Source organism: Thermobia domestica, chromosome 3 (genome assembly GCF_964235325.1).
Source record: "Thermobia domestica chromosome 3, izTheDome1.hap1.1, whole genome shotgun sequence".
Classification (NCBI taxonomy): Eukaryota; Metazoa; Arthropoda; class Insecta; order Zygentoma; family Lepismatidae; genus Thermobia; species Thermobia domestica.
The window spans coordinates 274053591-274077974 of record NC_137456.1 but is presented as its reverse complement, the minus strand read 5'-3'; positions in this window follow the sequence as shown (position 1 = coordinate 274077974).

Here is a 24384-nt window from a genome sequence, read left to right as displayed (position 1 = left end):
TAAAAGGGTTCCTGCAATTGGAAATGTACCTACACCATACCATTGTCGGTCTGCTGCTCCGTACGATCAGTAAGATGAGAAAGTTGGGTGACACATGACTTGACGTCGACCTACAAAGATCGTTGTGTGGAGATATAAAGTTCAGTGAAAGCACAGAATAACTGGGAAAGTTTTCTACATTGGGTTGTCACTTCTATTTGAAGGTGTTGACTATGATAATCGATAAATGATCAGCACAGTGGCTGAATCGTGATCAACATTCAAAATAGTTTCCCAAACCATCTCTCCATCGACAGAAGGTGTTGCTGATATGATGGTGAGTGATTAATCGTGTCTTTCTCCGACGAGGGAAAGCACAACTGCGGATGGATACACGGCTAAAATCAATGAAGTAGACCGCATGCCCACATGTTGATCGAAGATCAGTGTAGCTTCTCGGCGTTTCTGCTACCGACTACTACCTTTCTTTGATATCTTGATCACTTCTTCGCAAGAAACAATTTTCCCTATGACCGAACGATGCAATATACAGTTGGCCGCTTCTTAACATCGTAAATACATATTTCTTTCGTAATGGAATGCAATCCTTAGCTGAGCTACTTCGGATAAACTACCTTGAATGCTAAACCAGCCTTCAGCATATAGGGAGCTGCGTCATTCAGAAATAGAGCAAAGATTCATATTTCATATCCTCCCTTCAGATCATAGAATAGGAATCGCATAATTGAACTCTTTGGCAATTGTCTTGCTATTACACTTCTTAATTACCTTGCATGCTGAAAGAACAAGTTTACAAGTTCACAATTCATTACATATTAGATCAAGTGGTTTACTTCTACACTGTGCACGCTGTACAGACGTACTGCTGTTGTTCTGCTCAACTTTTGGACCGACACCGCTAGATGCATCCGGGCCGTAGTTCCTCTATCATGGACAATTTGTCCTCGTGTACACAATGTACTGTCAAGATGTGGTCATTTACCTTGATTCAAAAATTTCGAAGTAACCTCTATTCTCTAAGGGAGTGGGACACACTCATTGGACGGCCAGACCGAAGTCCAGAGTACCTACCAGCTAACCAACTGATTGAAGCAACAGTCCTACTAGAGAATCAGATCCCCCATGCTCTTCAGGCATTGTGTTCATTGAATACCACTTTTTCAGTATGGGTACCACTCACACGTCGAGATACTTCCGTATCTTATCCCGGATTCAATTGTATTTGTTAAGTGACCATTTGAGTGCAATGCCAATCTCTATACCAGTCACCGTTCAGTTCCCCTATGGGCAGTAAGCTGACATCCTCCTTCTGGTAGGAAGGTCCAAGTAATACGATACTTCCTCTAATTACGGTAGGCGTACACCGTACAATACGAAAGCAGATGACTGATGAAGATAGTCTGCAAGCAGACAGGTTCATTTACAAGTCGAAGCGCCTTCCCTGGTAGGCTTGTCCAAGCAACACGGGTTACTTATCTTTAACTTGTTTATGTACCACGTACATGCTGCAGCTAAGCTACCTTCCGAACCCAAGGATAAGTGCAGGGTACCATTAGGAGGGACTACCACACTCTCCCTTGATAGGGTCGTTCAAGCAATACGGAAGTTCCTCTATTTACAGAAGAGGTACATCATACATTACCAAACCCTATGGCGAATGTAGGCTGTCTACCTTGGCTTGAAAGATGATGATCATTTGGAAGTGGCAGCTCCAATGGTAGGACCGTGGATCTTCAATGGGAGACTGAAAGACTCTGGGACGAAGGGTTCCTTCCATTATCTCAATTACTCTTGAGGTACGTGTGCGCGCTAAGATAGGAGTATTTCGTTCCGAAACCAAGATTACGCACAATATGCTCTTTGAGGGCTGGATCTACATAAGGGCATTGGGAGGGCATTGGATACGCACCCCTGGCACAGCAACTAGAACTCTTTTATACCTGTTGTTGTATTCTGTAGTCTTATCTCCTGAACCCAAAAGCACTATTTGTTGCCCATTTTGGAGGATAGCCGAAGACTCATCTCCGCCGGTAGGGGTTGCAGTTTTCACTACATATCACGATGAGGCCGTGACGAGATCGCACGTACTCTCCCAGATTCATTTGCACGAGTTAGTTGCCCATTTCGGAAAATACCCGAAGCCTCACATCCACTGGTAGGATGCTGTCCTGGTATGCTCTGGAAACTACAATGCTATGTAGTGCCATTGCGGAGTCAGGAGAACGAGAATAGCGTACACGCGTTCCCGCGTTGTAATCTCCACCTCCATCTCTGAGCTCCTAGAATGCATGCCTCCAGTGGAGAGCGAGGGGGAGTCCTTTACACTTTCTCAGCACGGGCTTGGGACTGGCCATGGCGGGGTTGAACCTATAACGACATTCACTAGTATCCTCATCTCCATAGTTGTACTTTTATCAACTAAAACCCATGTCGACTTTTCTTTGATTTCCTTCCTTATATTAGCCAGCATTTCTTAGTACAGATGTAATGCGTTATTTTTACTTAATGTTGACTGGTCTGGTATACTCTGTGCTGCGTACTGCTCCAAAAACTATTCCAAACGCGGGTTATTCAACTTGTAGAGTAGTATGTATGCACTTATGAGGGCTCGGCATCAGTAACAATACTAGGAGGAGGGAAGGGGACGGGTGCCTTCCGACTGCTCTCAGATGTATTGTAATATAGGTCAAGTAATATATAAGAATTATATCCGGTACACAAAGACTAGTTGCTCCTCAAAAATGTTTCTGCACTTCCGGTGGCCTCCCTTCATAAGAAATTAAAGCTGACGTTATCATTGCTCGTTATAGGTCTAAGACCTTGTTAAATTCATCTCTTTTATTTGGATATATATATACGAGAGGAAAAACTACTTTTTCTTTCTTGTTTTCTTTCTAACTTGCTGATTTGCTGTCTATGTTCCTGCACTAGAAATCAATGAGAACTTGATGCTGTTATCTGATAAACATATTAAAGAAAAAAGTTAGGATTATATATTTGTGCTCAAGGAATATTTATATGTTTGTGGCCAGTTCTTTTGCAATGATATCTCGGAAACCACAAGCTCTAGAAAGATGTCGTTTTCACTGATCGATTGCAAATTTTGTGAAGATTGTTCAGTTCTAATTGAATATTATAAAATGTCCGTTATTTCTTTATTAACTATTTTAGGAGCACATTGGAAGTACTGAAGGTTTAAAATAAAGCATCATATCCTACGAGTTATACAGTTCAACACCACACCTTTGTATATAGGGTTAGTATATCTCTCCGGCGTTTATTTCATGGAGAAATGATAATGAAAACTGAAGGATAACCATTTCTACGGTCTAAGATGAATCATTATTGTTTGGAGTGTCTTGCACAATGAACGCCATATACCACTGACATTATAATTAGCAGTGTGTGTAATGTATTTGATTATTACATACTGCATGCAAGAAGAATGAAAACTGATCATACATGAATTAAACATTCCAATCAGAAATAATCTCAAATCTTGCAAACGGCACTACGTATTGAAACAAATAATGCCAAAAATCTCCTCTTTATAGTACGCCTTCCCGATTTTTATCATGACGTCCTTCACTTGTGTCTGTAAAGGAACATGTACAGATGTTGTGAAGAATGAGGAGATTTATGCTCATATGTGAATGATGTACTATACAGAGAGCGTAGGTTCAGCTGGTATTACCCCCCCCCAAATACAAGTATTTCTACTTTTCCATCTATTGGTCGAATACTCTTATTCGAAAAATCTGTAATAAAAATCTTAATGTCACAAATGTTGATTTACTATATGATGGCATTTTAGCCGTTTTCTTTTCAATAACATCGTCCGAATTAAACTAAAACTGAAATTACAAGCAGTATTCGACTGACATTATCAGTGATTTAATGAAAAATAAAAGAGAAAAAAAAGGAGCCTTTGAACGCTTTATGCCTTGACATTTTTGAGAAACCTCTGTGAAGGGGAGAGTCAACTGCCTTTACCGTTACGTCATGCAATAATAACAACAGCCGCCAGACGATACGATGTGGTGTTTGGTTTCCCTTTGCTATGACCTGCCGCCTATCAGAGTGTCAAAATTTTAACGAAGAAAACAATGTAAATGGAATTACGCGGCAAAGAAGAAAGCACATTTCTTTTATTCGTAATGCTTAAGAACACGTGCCGAGTTCGAGAATTGAAGTGCTCATGGTGTTACATATTTTTTTTCTGAAGAATTTTAAAGCAATAAAATGTGAAAAATGTGTGAGACAGTCTTGTTGATATAAGTAAAATTTTCTTTAAATATGTAAAAATCTGCATTAAAGGTTGAAATATGGAAAATATTGTATAGACAAACAAATGTGTCTTAAATCATTGCAAACATTATTGTCTGTGAAAATATAACAACATTTTTGTGGGAATTTGCTGAACAAAAAATATGTATTTACATATAAATCCAAGGTCTGATAATAACTTTCAAAAATGTGTTTTGATGTACTACCATGAGCAAAATAAATGACGCGTCTCTTTATTTCGAAGTTTTTTGAAAATATCTCCGTTTTCTTTATATGTTCGAAATTTCGGAAGGTTTCCCCAGCAGGACAGGTTAATAACAAACCCGTTTTTAATATTTGTGTTAGATATTAGCTTAAAATAAAGAAATTAGAAGCAAAAAACATTAAATCGACAGAAATCTCGAGAATTACCAACTCTGCTAAAGTGGGAAATTTTCAAGAACACGAGGGAATTCTGCATTTCAACACGAAGCAGCGACATCTATGTCATTGAGAGAAATGTGGATTAAATCTACAAACTAAACTTTTAACGAATATTTCTAGTATGTCTTATTATATGCATTATCTGCAAACTCCAAATATATGAATATATGCTAAGTATTAACATAAAGATAGAGCAAATAGTGGAAATTATCTATGGAAAAGGACGAATTTGGTAGGACGATCGTAATGAAATATCGTCTTTACCGGAACAGGCTCAGTTCACGTAAAAAAACAAATAGCTCAGTTAGTTAAAGCAATGAGTCTGTATGCTGAAGGTAGCGGGTTCGATCCCACGGAAGTGCCGTTGTCATTTTTATCTCTACACTACGGTTATTTTATTTATCTTTTTATGTGGGAAAGAATTAAATTGTAACGTATGTGTAAAACTCATGACGATACCAAAAAAAGAAAAAAATGCCGTTGTCGCACTTGCATTAGCGTCCCTAATTTTGTTTGCAAACAGTTTCGTAATTATTTCCCCTGTGCTCACTGCTCACCATATGCTCGCTGGCGCATAACGAATGTTTCCCAGTAAATGTTAATTCTAATTTGGAGAATTTTATAAAGTTTCACAATATTTCTCACTAGATACTCTTCTATCTACGTGTTTGGATATTTTGATAACAGATGTCCCTATTAAATGTTTAATTTTCCCTAGATGTTTAATTACGGAAAAGTTTTACAATGTATTTGTATTGAATTGAAATTGTTTTGAATTTACTACATAAGGTAAGTAGACCGAAGGAGGAGAACTCAAGTAATTGATATTCTACGTAAAAGCAACCTATTGTAGAATGATGATGCTTCTTACCTTCAACACATAATCTTTACGTTAGAGAGTCAGACAGAGAAAAATCCTGGTTTTTCCTCCTCTATGACCACCTCTACATATCACTGTTCGTCTCACAAAATTTCGGTGCTCCAAAAACATTCAAATAATAATAATAATAATAATAATAATAATAATAATAATAATAATAATAATAATAATAATAATAATAATAATAATAATAATAATAATAATAATAATCCTGAATATGCCATCCTTACATAATGTAAGGATATCTTAGTTTCCTAGTTTAAATCATTCCCGGCGGGAGCTCATGTGGTTCGGATTCCACGTTAATCAGTAGGTCCACGTCTCATATAGCCTCGCTGCTGAAAGGGACGCTAAACTAAAATCAATCAATCCTAGTTTAAATCTTAAATATCTTAGTTTAAAATGCTTTCTTTAGTACTTATTTGAGCAACCATGTAGGAGGGGGTACGACTTTTTATTTTGCCCCTCTCATTTCAGTACCCTTCCAACAGAAAGTAATTTTTGATAAGCAGGACAGACAAAATGAATAAGAAATATATTTACAACATCCTCTCCCCTTTCATGATTGGAATATCACGTAATATTTTTTATTCTACGAAAGATGGCCCTGTGCGGTTAGGGGTAGGTAACTAAAAAAATACCTAATATATAGCGCCCCTTGATTGTAATATTACCGCTTCTTTATTTGTACGAGGGAGCCCCTACACACAAGGGTGACAAAAAGAATAGGAAGAGTGTCTATTGATTCCAGTGGTGGATCCAGCACGAACTCCTGGGGGAGGGGAGTTGAAGTGAAACATTCTTTTGATGATGTGAAGCTGTCACAAATTACCACTTAACTAAACTAAACAATAGTGGGGGGAACCGGAACCCAGTCAGTTTAAATTGATGTAAAAGTTTAATTTTTGGCTTCATATTAAAAGTTATGGTTTCAAATGAGAATTTCAGTCCAAGTGGTCAATCATCAAATCTCGTGGGGCTCTTCAGTGTAGGCTAATACGGCCCCCTTATGAGAAAAGGCAAAATTATTAAAATGTTTATAACTTTCGAATTTTTCGTCTATTTTAAAGAAATATTTTGCTTCGTATTAAAGTGTTGGTTTGAAATGACAAATTCAGTCCGAGTGGACAATGATCAAATCTCCGGGGGGGGGCTCTTCAGTATAGGGGGCTACGGCTCCCTTATAAGAAAAGGCAAAAATATGAAAATGCTTATAACTTCCGAATTTTCCGTCTATTTTAAAGAAATTATTGGCTTCATATTAAAGCCTTGGCTTCAAATGACAATTTCAGTCCGTGTGGACAATGATCAAATCTCGGAGGGCTCTTCGGTGTAGGGGTTTCGGCTTCTTTATGGGACAAGATTCACGTAGTTGATATTGCAAAATTGTTTTGTATATATAAGTGGAAACTTGCACCATTTGGTTAATTTTACCTCGTATGTTTTGCAGATTCATATTCCAAGCAATAGTTACTTCGCAGAGCTAAAAGAAGGCACTTACTAGTTTCATTAAAATGAAATGTCTTTTATGAGAAGTTCTCATGGAGCCGACGAACGAATAGGCACCCAAACGTTGGTTAAGTCGAACGGTTGAAACCCGTTGAGCTCGCTACAATTATTATTATTATTATTATTATTATTATTATTATTATTATTATTATTATTACTATTATTATTATTATTAATAATAATAATAATAATAATAATAATAATAATAATAATAGAGCATTCACCTTTGGTGCATGGGGTCCGTGGCTCGATTCCACTTCGCGCCAAGTGAAATTTGAGGTGGACAAATACCGTGTGCATGGGTATGTGTTTTCTTGAGATTTTCCATTTTCCTCCCACTTTCTTCATTTCACCATTTCATTCATCATCATTCTCCCTTAGCGTAGGTGCATAATCGACCAACGTTAAACTAGATATTGCAATTTCAATAATAATAATAATAAAAATTAATTCAACTGAAAGGACTGTAATTTATGTGGACAGCAATTATCATAAATATGCAACCATTATAAAAACAATGCTTTGAGTAGAAAGATAATCCTTTCCAAGTGTTAACGAATGCGCACGAGATAAGACATGTCTCGAGAAAGAGACAAGACGCGCTTTGTGACATCCAAGATAATACGAGGCAAATGTTTTGGATACGAGATAGCTTGTAAAATGTCTCGTCTTGTCTGGAATGTCTCGAAAACAAAAGTCGAAGTTTTAAAATTATTTTTCAAGATCTATTCTCTCAGAAGTAGTTCTCTGCCTTAAAATTAATAACAACATTTGTGATTTAAAAAAAGATAAACAATGCCTAAAGTTAATACTTAACTTTTCGAAAAGAAGCTTCATTAAGGGTGAACCTGAAATATGTCCACAAACTTCGGGAGGTGATTCGTGACATCAAAAGGAGACAAATGGTCCTCTTGCAGTTTTCGAATTCAGCTTCGTTGTCGAGATACAGGGTTGCTAACTGGTCGTGTTTGAGAAACTCACTGAGAATAAATTCAAGTCCAAGAATAAACTACTACTCATATATTTTTCAGGTCAATTGACTTATACCATGTTGTAAGGTCAAATATTTATTTATGAAGTGTGTACAAAATTCGCCAGGGTCTTTTCTGAGAAAATCGTCGAGAAAAAGTCACCTCCAAGAATAAACTACCCCTTGTAAATTTTTCTAAGAGAAATATCTGATACTGCAATATAGGGTTGTTAATTAAATATTGATTAATGAAAAATAAACAAAATTGTTAAAACCATTTTTGAGAAAATAGCGTTTTTCGATTTTCGGCTGTTTGTAAACCACACTTATTTTAGGTGGTAGGAAAAAATGGAAAAGCTCCTGTAAGAATACTAAGTAAACCCTACGTTTAAAATTTGGTGTAGATAAGTTGAACGGTATGGCCTCTAGGCGAGTGCATATAAAAGTGTGCCGAACGGACGGACCGGAAGGACGGGTGTCAAAAAGTCACATTTTCGGTATGTAGACGCCATGAAACATGTAAATCCGTTGAAATCTGAATTTGATATTATTTTCATAATCACTATATTTTCTTCTCTCTTTTGTCGCTCGAAAAAGAAAAGCCTAAGTTTACCACAAAAAGCTAGGGAGTTTCTCAAAAAATATTCAATTACAGGGCCACCGCACTAAACTTTTTCAATTCAATTTCTTAACTGTGTTAGGCCGCTGTGTTAGCTGTGTTGTTACTGAAGTGTGTATTTGGATAATACGAATAAAATTATCGTATTATTCAAATACATCGAATGTCAGATTATCGAATAAAAAACTTCGATTGAAGAAAATCCACACTACAAAACTAACTCACACTTTGAGCACATTTTCATTAGACATATAATAGACCAATTAATGCAATCATTGTTTATGAAATATGAAAAAAATCAAATGAGTCACTTTGGGAAAGTCGTTCAAAAAGAACACGTGAAGAGTAACCTACCTCTTGTGAATTGTTTCGAACAATGAGTTAAGATATACTTTTGGTTATTAATGAAATATTTATTTGCGAAATTTGAACAAAATCGCCTGTCGTTCGAGAAAATTGTCGGGAAAATAACCTTGACCCCAAAAATAAACTATCCGTTGTAATTGTTTTTCATAGAAATGACTTATACTAAAATATAGGGTTATTAATGAAATACTTATTTATGAATCATCAATAAAATTGTCCGAGTAATTTTTGAGAAAATCGTGAGGGAAAAATAACTCCCCGAATAAACTATCTCTTGAGGATTCTTTCAGGGTAAGCGAGTTATTCCATATTACTAGGTTTTTAATGAAATATTTATTTCTGAGTACGAACAAAATTGCTTGACTCATTTTTGAGAAAACCGTGGAGGAAAAACACCCCCAAGAGTAAACTACCCCTCGCATATTTTTTCAGGACAAACGAGTTTTGCCATATTGTTCGGTTATTAACGAAATATTTATTTTTGAAATATGAATAAACTCTTTTGAGTCGTTTTTGAGAAAATCGCCCAGACAACACTCCACCAAGAATAAACTACCCCTCGCATTTTTTTTTTAGGACAAACGAGTTATGCCATATTGATAAGTTATTAATGAAATCTTTATTTATGAAATATGAACGAAAACATTTGAGTCCATTTTGAGAAAATCACTGAGAAAAAACTCACCCCCTTAGTATAAACTACCCCTTGTAGATTTTTCTCAGATAAATGCCTTATACCACAAAATAGGGTTGCTAATTAAATATTGATTTATAAAAAAAGAAAGAAAACAAGATCGTTAGAGCCAGTTATGAGAAAATATCTTTTTTCTATTTTCATCGTACAGGAAACTACCCTTGTTTTGGGAGTAGGAGGGAAATAAAAAAAAAACTATAGGAAATACTATGAAAATCTTAAACTAAAATTTGGTGCAGATAAGTTGAACGGTATGGTCTCTAGGCGAGTGCACAGAAAAGTGTAGCGAACGGACGGACGAACAGATAGACATGTATCGAAAAATAACTTTTTCGGTGTTAGGGGCTATAATACGTATAAATTCGTTGAAATCTCAAATTTGATTTTTTTTCGAACACCATACTTTCTTCTCTCATTTGTCACTTCTAAGTAAAAGGAACTCAGAACTACAGATAAAAGACACCTACTTTTACACATAGACATTATTTATTGATTTAAAACTGTTTTAGTTTGTGTCATTTCACTTCCAATTGAAAGGTTTTACAATGATTAACGGCATACCAATGACGAGACGGCAGTTTTCAGGAAGTAAATGCATTCAGAAGTCTAGATTGCATTACAGCTATCAGCCTGTTTTTATTTCTGCAATTGTTAACAGCTGTAATTTCGTCCAAACGCTGCATGAAATAATTTTTGGTTGACGTCATTGTGTTACTATTTTAGTATTGTTCTCTTCAAACTTGGTTGAAGTTTTGACTTAACGGTTATACATTTTTTTCTTATTTCATCGTTACACATAAGAATAAAATGTTGTGGTGACTGGATAGATTCGAACCTACGAACATTGAGTTTTTATTCTTCAAACAATTTACCAATGGACCAAGCTTTGTCCTCACGTTAACGTACGGTTACAGGGTTTATTACGATTTAAATAAAATGGCTGGCTGTTAGAGTTTCCTGCCCAAATATTTCGATAAAAAATTTTCATTGCTTCGTACATTGTTTAGATACACATTTTAGGAGAGTGAATTTTGGTGTATATAATAATTTCATCCCAGATAAAAGCTGGATAAGTTTTAATAACATGTTTCATATGTAGTTCTCAATAATAGACTTGTTGTTCGGGATGACGTTCCAAGGTTTAGCATTGACTAGCAGTTTTTGCTATTAATATCCCTTCTAGCAATATTGGCAGTAGACAAAAGTTAGCCCGTGTTAAAGCTTTTTGCTCCTAATTTAGTTATTTTACTTTATTATTTAACGAATATATTGAAAATTGTCAGAGACACGTATGCAGTAATTTATTTCGGGAGGGGTCCGACTTCAATATTAGGATAAATTATAATAAAATTTTAAAAGATAATCCCCAAAATTAGGCTAAATTTACAGAAAAGTTGGGGTTTCAGAGGGGGTCCGGACCCCCTAGACCCACCCATAAATGCGTTCTTGTTTGTCAGTAACATTTCCTCATTTTGAAACCCTCAAAAACTTCGGATAGACTATATAAAGGAAAACGAGTTATTTTCGATGAAATATCACTTCAAGGAGACGCGTCAGTTTTATTGCACAGTGTGGTATCCCACGTTCACAATGGCAAGAGTTTCTTTCCTCTGATTCTCTGTCATTGTGCTCTATCGAAAGGTTAGGTTTGTAACATATTACTCCTACGAACAAGCATGACTGGCAGATAGGAATACTGAACACAACTCCAGAGAAATGCATGCTGGAACTTACGTTTATAGCTACGCTTTGGTGATTTGCCCTCAAGGTCAATCGAGTGGTAATTCAGTTCCGTCTCTGTTCTTAAGCCATGTTCGTATTACTTCGAACAGTTTTGATAATGAAAACCATGCCTCTTAATATAACAGACTTCTCTCACGTAAGAAATCGAAACTCAGTTGGTCAGAGCAACTAGTCTGTACGAATTAGGTTGTTAGTTAGTTAGGAGCCCAGTACGAGTGAGGGTTTTTATTACTATTGTTTTTATCTTTTTTATGTGAGGAAAAATCAAATTGTGACATCGCGATATCAAATGTATTTGGTTAGGTAGCTTTGTCTTAGCTAAACTTTAAACATCAGTAACCGTCGAAATTATTTCACTAACCGATCACTTACTGAACATTTCAAACACGTCAAACCAGTGGCATAACATGAAGGTTAACCTCTCCTCCGCAGTCCTTAGTTATGCGTCCGTACTTTCAAGGGCGGACTAAGGGCCGGGCGACTGCCCGGGGTGCCAGAGAAAGAGGGGCACCAAAACGAGCCTCAAAAAGTAAATTTTACAATGTGCTTTCTACTGACGTTTTTGGTTTATATTCTTGTAAAGTAGTGGCAATTATATGATCTTTTTACATTTCACTATGGAAGAAGAGAGTTTCATAGTACTAAGGGGGCTGTATCGAAAAATTGAGAGATGGCATGTAGAATAAAGAGTGCCAGGAATTAAGTATTGTTTGTTTGTTTGCTTGAGTTTAGCGTTCCACGGTTATGCCTTAATGGGCAAGGGAGATGTGGATACTAATTATAGTGGAATCCGAACCACTTTTATCGTTCAACAGTAATCCACCGGGAATTGGACCCGGTACCACAGAGGGCAGGCGTGCTAGCCACTAGACCAGAGGGGGTGGAGTTGGTATTGTTTATAGCGGGCCATATTCTTTGTGAAGTTTTCCTAGGTAATGGATTTCTTTTTGAAAATGGGTTTAAAACAGGGGCGTCATTTAGGGGGGGCAGGGAGGGGCATTTGCCCCCCCTGAGTTTGAGATGTATATAGATTTTATCATTAGAATAGTAGTAAATCAGTGTAAAACGCGAAATTTTACTTATATCAAGAGGTCTTGCCCCCCCCCCCCAAAGCAAAATCTGAAATGACGCTCCTGGTTTAAACTATTAAAAACACTATGATAAAATGTAAAATATAGGCTACTACTAGGGGAAGGGCGCCAAAAAGTCACTTTGCCCGTGTGAAAATTTGGCCTGCTCCGCCCCGGCGTACTTTCTGTATATTTTTTGGCCTTGCAGCTTGTGCGGTCCCCACGCCACATTGTTGCGGGGGCGCTATTTACGCCTACCTTTCGAACGTAATTCAATAACTGTTTAAGAAATTCTACCATCAGCGTGGAAACGGGAATATATTTTTCTAATAATCCCATAGAACTTTCACTCAGAACGCCAGATGCAATTTTTCAGAGTGGGCTCTGGCTCATATTCAGGAATAATAATAATAATAATAATAATAATAATAATAATAATAATAATAATAATAATAATAATAATAATAATAATAATAATAATAATAAATATGAATGTCTTTGGAGAGCCGAAATTATGTAACACGAATCATTATAGATAGAGCTTTAAGATGAGTGGTCATAGGGGAGGAAAAACAGGATTTTTCTCTCTCTGACTCTCTAACGTTAAGATTATGTGCTGAAGGTAAGAAGCATCATCATTCTACAATAGGTTGCTTTTACATAGAATATCAATTACTTGAGTTCTCCTCCTTCGGGCAAATTTCCTTATGTAGTAAATTCAGAACAATTTCAATTTAAGACAAATATTTATAGAGAAAATTAAACATTTAATAGGGAAATCTGTTATCAAAATATCCAAACTTTTTTTTTTTTGGTATCGTCATGAGTTTTACACATATGTTACATTTTGATTCTTTCCCAAATAAAAAATAAATAAAATAACCTTAGTGATAAAAATGACAACAGTACTTCCACGGGATTCGAACCGTCTACCTTCGGTATACAAAACTCGTTGCTTTATCTAACTGAGCTATTTGCTTTGTTACGTAAGCTGAACCTGTTCTACAGTAAAGACGATTTTTCATTACGATTGGGCTAACAGTTCGTCTTTTTCCATAGGCAATTTCCACTATTTGCACTATCTATACGTTAATACTTAGCATAGATTCATATATTTGGAGTTCGCTGATAATGCATATAATAAGACATACTAGAAATATTTCGTTAAAATTTTCGTTTGTAGATCTAATTCACGCTTCTCTCAATGACATAGATGTCGCTGCTTCGTGTTGAACTGCAGAATTCCCTCGCGTTCTTGAAAATTTCCCACTTTAGCAGAGTTGGTAATTCTCGAGATTTCTGTCGATTTAATGTTTTTTGCTTCTAATTTCTTTATTTTAAGCTAATATCTAACACAAATATTAAAAACGGGTTTGTTATTAACCTGTCCTGCTGGGGAAACCTTCCGAAATTTCGAACATATAAAGAAAACGGAGATACTTTCAAAAAACTTCAAAATAAAGAGACGCGTCATTTATTTTGCTCATAGTAGTACTTCATTTTTTTTCCTTGTAAATGCAGAAGTGACTATAACATTTTAAATTTGTTACATCAACCTTCTGACACTTGAAATTCTCCAGAAGAATGTTCAGTGGTAGGTTCTTGGAAATGTGTGTAAAGATTTTAAGCTTTTTAACGAATCATTATACCACATAAATACTCCCTCTTGTGATTACGGTCTTCAGTCTATATGCGGTTTCCATTTTTTCAATTGCTGAAACACGTTCGGTTTTTGATGATAACGAAATCGAAGCTATAGGATCACTTGTTTTTATCCCGAGGTTTTTTAATACTTCGTACACACACACACACACACACACACACACACACACACATACACATATATATATATATATATATATATATATATATATATTAGGGTGGTCCTTAATTTTTGATTTCCTAATTTCTTTGGACTCACCCCCTAAAATGGTTCCATATGGGACTAAATTAAGGAAGGAGAAAAATTAACTTTATTGAATAATATTAAATGGTGCCCCAAGCGACCTAAAATTTTGAATCCGATTACAGTACATAATATATGGGGAAAATCTGGGATAAAATCTTGTAATTTAGAAACGGCTTAAGAGAACGCAAAAATACCCTGGATAATGGAACTAGAGGAAGAAACACACCTAATGTTGTATAGTATTGTCACAGCGGCCATCTTGAAGTCCGCCATCTAGGATTCAGATCAAAATTTTCAAACAGGAAGAGGGTCATGTGACATATCGTTTTGAGGTGGCGTTTCACCAAAAACACAAATCTGGCACTATTTCAAAGATAGCTTTAGTCGTCTAAGAATTATTACCTGTGAAAATATTTCTCTTTTTCACAAGTAATAACTCTTACACAACTAAATGTAAAGACATGAGTTTGGCTCGAAAAGAACAAGAGGGATATGCGCGGCTTCATTAGAAAGAGGAACGCAAAACAAAAATGCACTTCTGAAAATGATTTGTATGAATTTTACACCAAAATACACGGAGGTAAGCATTTCAAGAAATGAAGAGGAAAACCCAGTTCAGTATGTAAGATAAAATGTAAATATGTGCCTGTGTGCGCCCGGACCCTGCAAGAGATGTAAAAGGGAAAAAAACTAATTTTAAAACTCCAAGACAGGTTGCTGCTCTTGATCGATACAAGTCCACTGATAGAACGAGAATACATATTCTGACAGCGACGGCAGAAACATTAGGCCGTAATGTAAAGGAACTAGTAATAAATATGCATCGATGCTGAGAGAAAATCCGTAGCGAAGTTGCATAAGACCACAAAAACAATTTCGGAGTGCATCAAGTGCATAAGTTGTGCAATGAGACGGAAAACTACTGCCGAATTTTACTGGTAGAGAGACTATCGACGGGTTATCAATATTTACTACAGGAGATGCTCATGAGAGGCTAATTGGTGTTCTCAGTTTGTCATGAAGAGGAGAACGAACATATTATTTCTACTACAGTTCATTAGCTTGAAGAATGGAACTTGGTAAAGTTCGTGCAGGCAGTTTGTTGTCACACTATTCCCTGCAATATGTGTCATGGGAACGGTGCTTTCATTCTGCTAGAGCATATGCTCCAAAATGATCTTCTATACCTTCCTTGTACACACTACATTTATGAATTGGTTTTAAAATGTGTATTTGACAAGTGTTGTGTTTCGTTTGCATCTGGACCGGACGTTCCCCTATTTAAGCATTTTCAGAACGATTGGTCTAAAATAGATTGTACTAACTTTATTCCAGAATTGATTATGATAACGACGTAAGGAACAACATTTCAGATGTAAGAAATGAAGTATTGAATTTTGTTATCAAACTTGTAGAAGCAGGACACCGCAGAGAAGATACAGTAAATTTTTAGAACTAACATTCTTGGATGGCATACCTCCTCGAAGAGTTTTCTTTCGTTTGCCTGGAGCAATTCACCATGCTAGGTAGATGGGAAAAGCAATATACTGTTTAAAAATATTTCTCTTTCGCCAACATTTTCGTTTAACGAAGCAAATAGAAACGGGTCTTCGGAATGCATGAATTTTTCTGATACGACTATATGTCCAAGCTTGATTTAAATGTGATAAAGTATCCCATTCACCATTACAAGACTTGCCAATTTTTGAAAGCTTTGTACAGTTATAGGCAAATAGATAATGAATTATCTGAAGTGGCTCTTTCTAAATTTTCTCGGCATCTCTAATACTTGAAGAAGGAATACGTAGCATTGGAGTTTTTTGATGATGAAGTTAACATAGTGGAAAAACAAAAATTGGTTGAAAGAATTCAAACTGTAAGGAGAGACCGTGAAGCAGCAAAGAGGCTTGACGCAAGGATAATATCATAAAAATTCTTGCGAAAAGAGAAATCAGTGATTTTGATAGCACAAACAAATTTTTCTCGTGAGATTTAAAATACCCAAAGGGTTTCTTGAGTGTGATCCGATTTCATGGTCAGATAACAATGACTATCTCCAAGGAAAGACAATAGTTAAATTCATCTCCGTAATAAACGATGCAGCAGAAAGGGGAGTGAAACTAACAGAAAATTACAACATCGTTTTTACGAAAAATGAATATCAGAAAAAGTTTATTTTGCACACAGTGAATTCTCATAGATAATCTTTTCCTAGATGTGACAAAAGTGAACTGTGTAGTATATAAGATTGAAAACCTATTGAAAACCTACCCCAAAGCTACAGTACTACATAAATAAGGGATATTTCAATTTCTTCCATGTTATATTTTTTTCTTTTTCCTCATAATGGTCTGTGAATCATCTTGATGGAAAAACTTATTGGTACTTCATGGGGAAACCAAGATTTAACTTTCTCTAGCAGTTTGTTTCCAGTTTATGTAAAATACTTCCAAAATTCTTACAAATCTGTGGTCCATAACTACAATAATATAACATTATATCGAAGCATTTCGTTTTCCACACATAATAACTCTTACAAGATTATTGGTAGCTTGAAAATAATACGAGATTTGTGCTTCTGGGAAAACGCCACCTCAAAATGATATGTAACATGACCCTCTTCCTATTTGAAAATTTTGACCTGAATTCAAGATGGCGGACTTCAAGATGGCCGCCATAATAATGCTATACAAAATTAGGTTGATCATTTCCTCTAGTTCCATTATCCAAGATATCTTTCCATTCCCTTAAGCCGTTTCTAAATTACAAGAGTTTATTCCAGCTTTTTCCCATATACTATTTACTAGCAGCGTTCACCCCGCTTCGCTGCGGTCACCCCGGAACGCAATAAACTTTGTTACTTAGATAATTTTTACTTTTTCGCTTTCAAGTGATATGATAAAAACCATAGAAGATTGCAGTAAATCTTAACATTATATCGCCTGTCATTTATGTTAACCCGCCCCGCTTCGCTGCGGTCATCCCGGTGCTGGCATATTGTAAAAGTGTCTGTAAAAATAAGCAAATCAATTAAAAAATTTTAAACAGAAGATTCAAGCTATTTTCCGCTGTATATCGCCTGTCATTTATGTTAACCCGCCGAGTGACACGGTCATGCGGGTTGCATATAAATACGTTTATTTTTACCTATGATGAACTAATAACAAAGGATTTGTGGACACCTGAATGGTCAATTATCTCAAGACACTGGTAATTAAAAATTAAAGTGATATGATAAAAACCATCTAGGGTCCAAATCCTAATAACCCCCCAAAAATGAAAGAAATTGGTTCAGCCGTATTAGCGTGATGAGCGGACAAAGGATTTTGTACGTTCTCTTTTATATACTACTAGCAGCGTTCACCCCGCTTCGCTGCGGTCACCCCGGAACGCAATAAACTTTGTTACTTAGATAATTTTTACTTTTTCGCTTTCAAGTAATTTATAGCGCCTGTCAGTTATGTTAACCCGCCGAGTCACAGGGTCATGCGGGTTGCATATAAATACGTTTATTTTTATACCTATGATGAACTAATAACAAAGGATTTGTACGTATGGACACCTGAATGGTCAATTATCTCAAGACACTGGTAATTGAAAATTAAAGTGATATGATAAAAACCATCGAGGGTCCACATCCTAACAACCCCCCAAAAATGAAAGAAATCGGTTCAGCCGTATTAGCGTGATGAGCGGACAAAGGATTTTTTTTACGTATGGACACCTGATTGGTCAATTATCTCAAGACACTGGTAATTGAAAATTAAAGTGATATGATAAAAACCATCTAGGGTCCAAATCCTAACAACCCCCCCAAAATGAAAGAAATCGGTTCATCCGTATTAGCGTGATGAGCGGACAAAGGATTTTGTGCGTTCTCTTTTATATATATAGATTTATTGTAAACGCATTCAAAATTTTAGGTCGTTTGGGGCACCATTTAAAATTATTCAATGGATCTAATTTTTCTCCTGGCTTAATTTTGTCCCATATGGAACCATTTTACGGGGTGAGTCCAAGGAAATTCATATATATATATATAAGGCGATATGAATGCAAACGCCTCTGTATAACGTAATGACAATCAATTTTACTGACATTTTCCACGCTTCATATTTCACTTTTTTCCCTTCACTTTCATTCAATACTATAATATTCACACTTTATAAGCTGTGAAAGAAAGCTTGGAAAATATGTGCTAATCCTTCAAAGTATTGTGACAACCAGTGGCGTATTTAGAATTTTGTTTCGAGAGGGGCTATGTATAAGACGTGAATAAGCACTTATATTTTTCCTTTGTATGCCGACAAATTTTAATGAAGTTGAACACACAACTAATTGATTTCGGGGGAGGGGGATTGAGCCCGATAGACACCCCCTAAATACGCCACTGGTGACAACTATATTATTTTCGAAAATATAATAAAAGCGAGTATTTATCAAAGAACAAATTGAAAGACAGTTAAGTCAAAGGACAATTCAGTCTTAATCAAGTAGTACATCGTAAGTAGATCAGAAACAGCCGTTTTGTATTTATTTATCCAGAAAATATGTTACTATGTATCGACCGTTAGTGCGTTTGAGCTAATTGTGATCAACGAGTAATCTTTGTGAGTGCAGAAATTGGTCGCATTTATTTTTCCCGCGAGTCGCGAAACTACGAATCGGGAGCTTTGACTGTATTCTACCTACTGAGACAATGGCAATTAAGTCTAGATAAGGTGTGAACAGTTCGATAATTGACTTACACTAATTATGAAATTAACTATGAAATTATTCAGTACGTGACCTAATTAACATACACTTTAAAAAAGGATCATAAAGAAATTTGATATACTTTAATCAACATTTTCCTGAAAGTTGCTATTATCGTAAGAAAAAATTTAATCGCTTTGTACTCATGAAACTAAATGTTTACAAAATTTACTATTATTTTAAAAATGCTCAATATGCTTGGCCTTTTAGTCAAAATTAAATTTAAAAATAATACGTTACGATATAAGGATAAAAATACTAATGTTTTTCGAGTAAATGATGTTCTAATAGACTTAAAAAAAAGCATTTATCCTCAGTTGGAATGTTTATTTCTCAGATATTATTTATCATCATTTGCAAATCGCCAAGTTAATATCAGAAAATTAAAAAAAATGAAAAAAAATAAAAAAAAAATAAAATGGGGTACGGCGGGTCAGTGGTAGAGCGGTTACTTCTAGTGCGTGGGGTCCCTGGTTCGATCTCCGGCCATATAAGTTTGTGGTGGACAACATCATGCTCATAGATTTTCTTGAGGTTCTCCCGTTTCCTCCCACTTTCTCATTCCACCAATTCTTCCATTATCATTCACTTGCTTTAATCGTCGTCTCCTTTAACCTAACACCCATAATCGTGGGACGTTAAACTCAAAAAGATTTCATTTCATTTCATTTAGAACATAAAAATTGGTCAACAAAATGTTACTAGTTACAGAAGAAGCTTCACCTAAAGGTTTTTTTTTTTTTAAAAAAAAAGTGAAGTGGAAACAAACTTTCGAAACTTACATCAGTAAGATAAATAATCATTCGATTGAATTGGGATTAACATAGCAGAAACATAGCACATTATTGATTCAAGAAAACATAGCACATTATTTATTTTCAGCAGCCAGATATTTACTAGAATAATCTCTAGTTTTTAGTTTCTATTTCCAATGTCCGATGGCACCTGTATACGGCTGATAACTGCGCTCTCTATACGCAAAATTTTGAACTTTCTGGGTATTCTGTTTGATTTCCACTCTCTTCTCCTGTAGCATCGCTCTTTTCTAAAAATATAGCAGATGAGTTTTCCAGAGAATCTGTTGACCACACTTTTTACAAAGAAAATTCTCCATGCACTCAAAAAAAAAAAAAAAAAAAAAGAAGGTTTGATAATAATAGTAATAGGGAGTGATGTAATGCTAGAATGCAGTAGTGTTCCGTTGTCAGCAGAAGCAGCAGTTGCAATATCAATGGAATGTTCTCTCCCCCGGTGCTCTTGAATCTTACCCAAACACTATTTAGGAAATACTGTATGAACAGGAAAGTCCTTTCAAGCTCCATTTTTATATTTATTGATGTAAGCACATTCATTCATATAGATATTTTAAAAAAAGAAAATGAACGATCACTTTCAATGTACATTTATATGTTATTTCTACATTTGTAACCTCGTCGCCAAAAGTGCCTTTACATCGCCGTGACGGGTATGTGACACCGCAGTACTCTAAGGAAGGGATGGTTGCATAAGAAATTTTGATTAATTTTGAAGAGTTTTTATTTTGACTAGGGAAATAACGTAGGTATAGGGAGTAAGGGCATAGATTTAAAGCATCAGTGCCCTGTCATCTCTGAAAAGATTTGTATTCTCAGTTTTTCAAATTATTGTCTTATATGTTAAGTTAAAAACTGCTAACAACTGCTACTAGCGCTTTTCACTCTTCAGGAATTTACTACGACATGTTCGGGCTTGAATTATTTCATTCGCCTCACTGTAATTATTTGTGAATGGAAACTGATTACGCTGAACATGAATATGTTTCGTTGTCGTAAAGCAAGGGCCGTAATAAATGTAGATCAGGTTGTTATTATTGTATAAAACACATAAGTATTAATTCTGTGTATAGAATAATATAATACAGTAACTAAGCAACATCATAATCACTAACGCCCGCAGGATTTTTTCTAACGGGGGGGGGAGACCGATATAGAGTTTTTCGTTTTATTCCCTATATATATTACGTTAACAGTCATAACACTGATAACGTATATCGTCTTTCGCCGCTTTAGGCTATTAGTCAGAACACTGATCTCCAGATATGTCGAAAGAAAAAATAAATTGATATGAACAGTGATATGATTAATTTTACTGCGCCCTGGATCGATCTACCTTCGATTTACTCATACTCCCCCAGGCCCCCTGCCCCAGGTATTTCAGCTGCTGCGTTATATATACGGTTCCATGTCAAAAGGGCCTGACAAAAGGGAAAAGACCGAAAGGCCAGAGTCAATATGGCCCGCAACAAAAGGATCCGAGTCAAAACGGCCCTGCTTCAAACGGACCCGGGTTGAAAGAGGCCCCGCTACAAAGGGGCCCGAGTCAAAATGGCCCATGTGAAAAGGACCCAGGTCGAAACGTCTCCGCAACAAAAGGGCCCAAGTCAAAAGGGCCCGAGTCAAAATGGACCATGTTTTAAAAAAGCCAGACCATAATGACTCCGCAACAAAAGTGCTCGAGTCAAAAGGTTTCCGAAACAAAAGGGCAGGAGTCAAAATTGCCCGAATCAAAACGACCCTCATCAAAAGGGTCCATGACAAAAGGGCCCGAGTAAAAAGGGACTTGCTTCAAACGAGCCCGGCTGAAAAAGAGCCCTGCTACAAAAGAACCCGAGTCAAACGGCCCAGGCTAAAAGGCCTCCGCAACAAAAGGGCCCGAGTCAAAAGGGGCCGAATCAAAACGGCCCTCATGAAAAGAGCCCGGGTCAAAAGAGACCCACGACAAAATAACCCGAGTCAAAAGGCCCCTGGTCAAAAAGGGGCATCGCTGCAAAATGGCCCGAGTCAAACGGCTCGGCGTCAAAAGGGCCCTGTTCAAAAGGTCTCCGCAAAAATGGGCACGAGTCAAAACGCCTTTCATTAAAAGGACCCGAGTCAAAAGGGTCCCACGACAAAAGGGCTTGCCGGGTCAAAAGATCTCCACAAGAAAAGAGCAGAAGTCAAAAGTGGCCCCTCTACAAAGGGCACGAGTCGAAAGGGACCCGCGAAAAAAGGGCTTGGGACAAACTTCTCCGCAAGAAAACGGTAGGAGACAAAAGGGCAAGAATCAAAAGCTCCGCGTCAAAAGAGTCCCACGACAAAAGAGCCCGAGTCAAAAGAGACCTGCCTCAAATGAACCCGTGTCAAAAGGTGCCGCGTACAAGAGGGCCCGAGTCAAAATGGCCCGAGTCAAAATTGAACGGGTCAAAACTTCTCCGCAATAAAAGGGTTTGAGTCAAAAAGACCCGAATCAAAACGCCCTTCATTTAAAGAGCCCGTGTCAAAAGGGTCCCACGACAAAATGACCCGAGTCAGAATGCCCCGCGTCAAACGGACCCGAATCAAAACACCCCTCATCAATAGGGCCCGAGTCAAAGGTTCCCAATACAAAGGGGCTCGAGTCGCAAGGGCTCTGCGTCGAACGGGCCCGAGTGAAAAAAGCCCCGCTACAAAAGGACCCGAGTCAAATGGCCCCCTATCAAAAGGGCCTGGGTCAAAAGATCTACGCAACAAAAGGACCCGAGTCAAAAGGGGCCAAATCAAAACGCTCCTCATGAAAAGGGCCTGGGTCAAAAGAGTACCACGACAAAAGGATCCGAGTCAAAAGGGCCCTGCGTCAAACGGGTCCGAGTCAAAATGGGGCCCGCTACAAAATGCCAGAGTCAAAAGAGCCCCGCGTCGAAAGGGCCTAGGTAAAAAGGTCTCCGCGACAAAATGGCTCTGCGTTAAAAGGGCCCGGGTTAAAAAGAATCTGCAACAAAAGGAGCCGAGTTATAAGGACGCTGCGTCAAAAGGGTCCGGATACAAAGGGTTCTGCGACAAAAGGGAAAGAGTCAACAAGAAACTTCGTCAAACGGGCCCTGATCAAAAGGAGCACCATTACAATAGGGTACGGGTCAAAACGGCCAGGCGTCAACTGGGTGCGAGTCAAAAGGGCCCTGCGTCAAAAAGGCACAAGTCAGAAAGACCCCGCGTCCAAAGGGCCCGGTAAATACGGTTCCACGTGTAAAAAGCTTGAGATCAAAGCAAGAGTGGAGATCAATCATGCAAAAGAGGATTGTGTCCCCTTAGTAAGTTGAAGTGTTTATGCAAATGAAGGAAATATATCTGTGGTTATTAATAACAAATAGGAAATTTGAATGATAATATTAGTTTTGTTTGCTTGTTGATTGTTTTGGAACAATCGCTATCGCTTAAGTCGTTCTTCATGAAAGGTTGCTTGCACTCCCGTCATAGGCGGACTGGGTGTATTAGGGCCTAGGCCGCGGTTACTGTGGAGGGAGCTCAGACTATAACACCAATTTCTAAAATAACGTACTATCAGTGGCGCAACGAGCTATGAACTCGGGGGCCCATGCCCTCTCCGAAGCAAACCTGATCTATCTTATACAGCAGCGTTGCAGACAAATTTTGGTGAAATTTCTAAATAGATCAAAGCATAAATGAATATTGAATTAAGTCAAAGCACTGTACGAAAGGAGAAATACCCAGTGAAAACCCCTACATTAATTTCTTAGAGTAATAAACGTTAGTAAAGAGTGCGTCATTTTATGCAAAAATAAAGATGTTCAAAATATTTATTATAGCGCAAATTTTAAAACTTGTAACCGTTAATAATAGGGAATTTGTGAATTGGAATTTTCATTTTAAGGTTTTTTAGCATGTTAATAATAAGGATAACTAAATTGCTTGTAATAAGGAGAATTCAGAATTTCAATTTTGTCCACATGAAATGGTGCAGCACGTCGTTTGCAGACTACTGTACTGGATATTCTTGGCCCCTCCCAAAATAAAATGCGGGTTGCGCCACTGCGTACAATTAACATCTGCGATGAGCCATCGCGTTGTGCAGTTGTAAATTCGTTGTTACTTGATAGTTTTTGCAAGCTATAATTTATCATTGGTCGGTGAAAATTTGATGACACAGCAAGCACAGAATTTCCAGAAACAAACTTTCAAGAGAATATTTTATAATTATTATTGCATTGCCACACGGGGTGTCTAAAAAGTCCCCTGACATGGATAACTCTGTTGTTATCAGAGTTACAACAAAATGTAAGAGAGGAAACCGCCTACAAATATAATGTTTTTAATAGACAGTAACTTCATTCATTTATGTTGTGGGTCCGGGTAAATGGTAACGTT